The sequence below is a fragment of the Durio zibethinus genome, chromosome 10, assembly GCF_047325235.1.
Source record: "Durio zibethinus cultivar Kanyao isolate XHJ-2024 chromosome 10, ASM4732523v1, whole genome shotgun sequence".
In the NCBI taxonomy this organism is placed as follows: Eukaryota; Viridiplantae; Streptophyta; class Magnoliopsida; order Malvales; family Malvaceae; genus Durio; species Durio zibethinus.
This window is the reverse complement of record NC_143171.1, coordinates 19,673,842-19,680,098: the sequence shown is the minus strand read 5'-3', so window position 1 is coordinate 19,680,098 and position 6,257 is coordinate 19,673,842.

Here is a 6,257-nt window from a genome sequence, read left to right as displayed (position 1 = left end):
CAAGAAGTATCCTAAAGGTGACAGAATGTCATCACTTAAGTATAGCCACCACTAACATAGAAAAAAATGATGGTGCTATTTATAAGCACTTTAAAGTTACCATACTATGAGAAGATGATAGGGAATGTGACTAAAAATTTTATTGATATGGTGATTTTGGGTGAGATCATTGAAAATGTAATAAAAATGGTAAACTAGAAGAAAGAGAATCTTTTGCTGCTAAAAGGGTGCCTAAGAAAAATGAAAGTGAGACTCAAGTTATGAGTTTCGAAAGACAGCAATTCAGAAACTACCTTCAGTCGATCTATCCTACATATCATCCTACTATAAGTCATGCTTCTAGTTCACCTTACCAATCAACTACATGACTTTTTTATCTATCTAGAACTAGGCCCTCTATTCATCCAACTACCTTAACAAGTGGTGTTCAAGAATCACGAAATCAAAAAAAGTCTACATTTGATCCTATTCCTATGAGCTACATAAAACTATACCAAGAGCTTTACAAAAATCACTTGATTGCTCCCATTTCTACAAAACAATTTGAACCTCTTTATCCCAAATGGTATGATTTCACTACTTATTGTGACTATCATTATGGGGTGGTTGGTCATTTTATCGAAAATTATATCCTTTTGAAACATAGAATACAAAGTTTGATTAAAGAAAGGTTGATAAGCTTTGACATCGGTGTAAACACAATACCTAATGTCAATGGTAACCCATTGTCCAATCACCTAAGGGCATGATTATAGGGAGGCTGATTAAAATTGATTATCACTTAGGATTTCTTGAGCATACGAATCTCTTTTATGTATTTGGATTTCATCTTATTTTTCATCATTTTAATAAAATTGGTAGATTTGATGCATTTTCATGACATTCTTTTTTATATGAGTCACCATTATTTACTTTTACCTTCTTATACCTTTTTTCCATATCTACTCTTTGATTCCAAATAATGAATATTTAGATAGTCATGATGATAATTCAAGATTCAATTTTGAATACATCATTCATGATGATTTGATTGGTAAAGGGAGACTGCTAATTCATTAGGACTTTTGAATAAAAAAAATATAAATCTAGGGAAGAATTTTAAAAGTGATGTAACACATGATTTTTGCAATTGTTCATTCATAGGCCTGGTCTTAATTGATAAATGTTCTTCATTAAGAGTACTTATGTTTGAGATAAAAAAAGGTCATATTTCTTCTACCTTTAAAAAAAAAAGAATAAAATTATCCTTTGCTACCCTATTTGAACATGTTGAAAATTTTTTTTAAGAAATCCTAACCAAAGATCACCTCTACACTAGAAGGCAAAGTTTGAAAAGCTTGTTTATCCTTAGTGATTTCAAAGGCAAAGCCTTTTTGTACTCAAATTTTTCTTGAAAAATAATTAAAGGAAAAAAGAAAAAAAAAGATGACAGAGAAATTGTTAGGGCAAAATGCTAATGTGCTCTACATGAAAAATGATTTTTGGTTTGATAACACTTCAAATACAATTTGGACCTGTTTCATTAATTTCTTTCATAACCCTTCACCTTAGCCTATGTTACATCCTTTAAAAGTCTATTTTGATCGAATGTGAATACTCGAATTAGAGAATCATGAATTGAATTAAGGCATATTTGTTATTAGATTATTTGAAAATTTGATGGAAGTGTCATTGATGGATAAAGAGAAAAGAGAAATGAAAAGAAAATATGAGAATGAGGTTTGCAAAAAAAAAAAAAAAAGAAAAAAAAAAAGGGAAGACTTAAATTGAAAACCTGAAAAGGCAATTTAAGTAAAGATGGAGACTTGAAGAAACAACATCATGTAAGGGTCCCAGGAATGAGGATGATGATTGGCTCAAAGATTGAAAATATTGATAGAATGTGTTTTTTAAAGAGAATTCTAAGTTAGAGTTCAAAATTGTCTAAACTGTTATTATTCTAGATGTTGATATCTCATTTACACAGTCACAGCATTTTGTTTTCATTTATCTTTGAGTTGTTCTTGACCATACTTTTCTTTTTTCTTTCAATAATAAACATCCATTTTTCCTATTCATTACTAAGTGTACATCCCCTGAATGAAACAAAAAAATGTATCATGTTTGTCACTAATTTGAATGATGGTAAATAAATGAATGACAATGTTCCCAGTCTTTTGAAAGAAATCTAAGATGAGGTAAGTGAGAGAAGCCTGAGAAAATACAACAAAAAAAACAAAAAACAAAAACAAAAAAAAGGGCAAACACAGATGCGAATACAATGATGGATTGATCAATATAACTTGTGAGTTATGACCAGATGAGGATAACAACATAGATCGAATGATAGGGTTTGTTCTAAGATCATTAATGCTGAGAAGTTGAGATGGAATATATGAAAATGATGGAGTTTTGAGAACTGTGTTACCACAATTGAAATTTCATGGTACTGATTTAGTAACATCTACACTACAGTGTATTTACATTTGCATCCTAGATAGGACATGCATTTGTGTCATTGCATTATCGTTCATTTTTTACCTCAGCTCAGTCCAAATAGTTGTTTTGACTTGTGGTTCAATCTCGATTACTCGATTTTGGCTCAGTCTAGATCATTTTTCAGACTTGTGGTTCAACCCCGATCATTTGATATTGGCTCAATACAAATCATTTTCTAGACTTGCAATTCAATCCTGGTCGTTTAATCTTAGCTCTGTCCAAATTATCTTTTAACCTTGGCTTGACCACGGTCACCTAGCTTTAACCTCGACTTGGTCCAAGTCAACTTTTTAAACTTGTGGTTTAATCTCGGTCGCTCGATCTTGGCTTAGTCCAGATCATTTTCCAAACTTGTAGTTTAATCTCAGTTGTTTGATCTCGGCTCAATCCAAATCATTTTTCAGACTTACGGCTTAGTCCCGGTCATTTTGGTTTATTGATTTGGCTTTTGTTTTTAGACTGAAACATAGCGGATGTCTAGGTCTCTGCATCATCCTTGTCCAATAAAGATGTGTAAAGAGGGGCAGTTATAGATACCTATCTGTGTCAGGGGTCAATTGGAGTCTATTTTTACTATTATTATTTTGCTATTAGCATTAATATTATTTTGTTATTGTTCTAGTATAGTATAGTATAGTATGGTATATTATATTATTATTATTATATTATCATATTATATTATTATCGTATTATGTGAAAATATATTATATTATATTATTGTTATTATTGTATTATTATATTTATTATAGTATCTTATTATTATATTATTATTACTATTATATTATAACCTTTTATATTATATTATTATATAATAATTATTATATTTTATTTTATCATTTTTCTTTCCTTTATTTTTTCAATCTGCGATAACAGAATTAGGAGTAAAAGGAATTCAGTCTACTCGGTCAAAGAGTCGATCAAAACCAAATAAAAGGATTTTTATTCAGTCTAGACAAATCAGCAAATAATTAGTCTTAAAATCAGGTTCGAGCAGAATCCAATCCCAGGATTGGTTCTATCTTATCCTTAAAATCTCAACTAAGAATGGCTATAAATTGAATAAAAGACTAAAAGAACGAGATGATTGATATTTGGAAGGAGAAAAAGTTTGGTGTTTAAAATTCTGAAAAGTTTTCTGGGTGGTCAGGTTTTGAGATTTTGGTTTTGGAAGTTTAGAATTAGTGGTTTTGGGAACCTGATTTTTTAAGAACATGTAATGCTTTGGTTTTCTTTATTTTGTTTTTGTAGGAAATAAGAGCAAGGAAGCTAGAATAAGGTTTAGCAATGGTGGATTTCATTAATGCAGTTTTCAGCCATTACCATTTTAGGGGAATAGGAGTATCTTTTTTCTCTTTCATGCTTTTATGCTTTATTTTCACAAATTGGGGACAATGAGTCATTTAAGCTTAAAAGGAAAAAAAATTTATGCCAAATTTTTTTTAAAATTTTTTTCAAAATTACTTTTTGAGCTTATTTTGTCATGTTAGAATCATTACACTTCCTATGATTATTTTCTCATAATCCAATGATAATAACCTTAATTGAATTTAAATATAGCTTTTTAAAAAAGTTTGAATGTAGTGAAGGCATGAGATGAATTCTTGAAGTAGTTTCTTTTTACTTGCAATATTTTCATATTCTTCAAACATACTTAGTCTTGATCATTGAGATGTAAGTATATTTAGTTGAAGTTGTGTAGATGTGAAGTTGCACTGATCTTTGAAGTCATGTATTGATTTTAGAATTTGTTAGAGCATCTTTTAAGGTGAAATATTATACCACACTTAACTAGGGAGATGATTTAGGCCATTTTTGGATCATTTGAGCCTTTCAAGCTAACCTTTATTATATTTATCCCTAGTTACCCCTGTTGGAGCCTAATAAATATATATTCCTTTCTTTATTTTTCACCTACATAAATTAGCTACCCCTTTGATTTATTGGTTTTTTCTTTCTACCTGACCCTATGTGTATATGGATTAATCAAAAAAATATAAGAGTTATGTGGGAAGGAAGGGTGGAGTCTGAAGTTGAAATTATTATGCAAATTTAGTTTCAAGCAAAGGATAGAAAAAGCAAACGCTAAAAATAGCTTTTCAACAAAAGAAAAAAAAAAGAAAAGAAAAAACAAAATGTAAAAGAAAAGAAAAAAATAGTGAAAGAGAAAAAGGTGAAAAATAGTAAGGTATTCATGTAAGTCAATAAGAAGTTTTTGTTTGAAAAGAAAAAGAAAAAATAATTTAAGTTTGGGGGTATTATATTTTCTTGGAAGTTCTCTCATAAAAGTGCAGATCCTATGTAATGCATGTTTGGGGTTTATGAGCCTAAATTTTCCTTTATCATACCTTAACCCTAACCTGGCATTACAAGCTTAATAAAGACCTATTAATCTTTGGTTAAGTTGTGGTTATATTAGGGGAAAGAGTATGTGAAAAGCAAACTTATGAGATTTGTGCCTGCTTTGAGGTGATTTGTTAATTTCATATTTGCTTAGCTTTAGTTAAATATCTCGCATTAATTGGAGATAGATTATTTACACACACATGAAAATTTGTAAGTGGAATGCAAGCTTATTCTTAAATGAACTTTGTGTTGGATCTTTGCTAATGATTTTCTTTTAAGATATAGTCATTATGTAATTTTTGAGGAATCATAAGAATCTAATATTAGGAGCGTGTGATGATGTCTAATATGCCATCTAGTTTGGTTTTATTTTTGCTTGAAGACAAACAAAAGTTTAAGTTGGGGGATTTGATAACTCTATAAAATAAAGTTGTTTAGGCTTAGTTTTAGTGCTTAAATGATTAATTTTTACTTGATTCTTAACAAAATAATGTTCTTTTTATACCTAAATGGCATGATTTTCTATTTTGTAAGTTTTCTTGAGGAAAAAATTAAATTTGGAAGATTCTTGATGATTCTTGATCAATCTTGGTATTTTTTGTGCATAAAAAAGAATCTTGTGATGTTCTTAGAAGTTATTAATTTTCTTGGAAATCTTAAAGTTAAAGAATGAAAAAGAAGTTCAAGATTGGTTTTGTGAAGTTCAATGGAGTTACAATGATTCATATTGAAGAAAAATAAAAGAAATTCATGCAAGATTTAAGTTGGTAATTTTGGCTATTAAGAAGGTCAGAATTGTAATTTCAAGTGATTGCAAGTTTATGGTAATTTATGTACGTGCACATGCATGGGATTACTTATCAAAATTTAAGAATAACATGTAATCAATTGGTATCGTTTTCAACGGATAATATGGGGATACTAATATTTCCCCAAGTGTAATTGACTCTCGAACTTAATTTTGATTTCGTATATGATAAATTTTTTTAATAAACTTTAAACTTGCTTTAAATGTTTTATTAAAAAGATAAAATTTCTTGGATAACCAATCATATTCTAAAAAAATTGATGACGATTCCTCAATTTTGAGTTTATTAAAAATACTTTTTATCTGCCTTTTTCCCTACGTTCAACTATTGGGTTCCCAAACCCGCTAGTGATTACAAAGCCCTATCTAGCACCCTTAAATACTGAAGCTAAAATGTCGCAATGTGTTGTGTTCTAACTTTTGTTTGAGGTCCAATATGATCTGGTGGAGCCATAAAGGAGTTGGAGTTGAGTAATTCCTCAACAATGGGAATTTGGCTCACATGAGACCAACAACGGACCCAAATTATATTTAGGGTGTCAATTTATAATATATGTAAAAAATTTGTAAATAAAATTTGAAATAATATAATTCTATATTATTACAATTATCCTCATGTCTAAAGAAA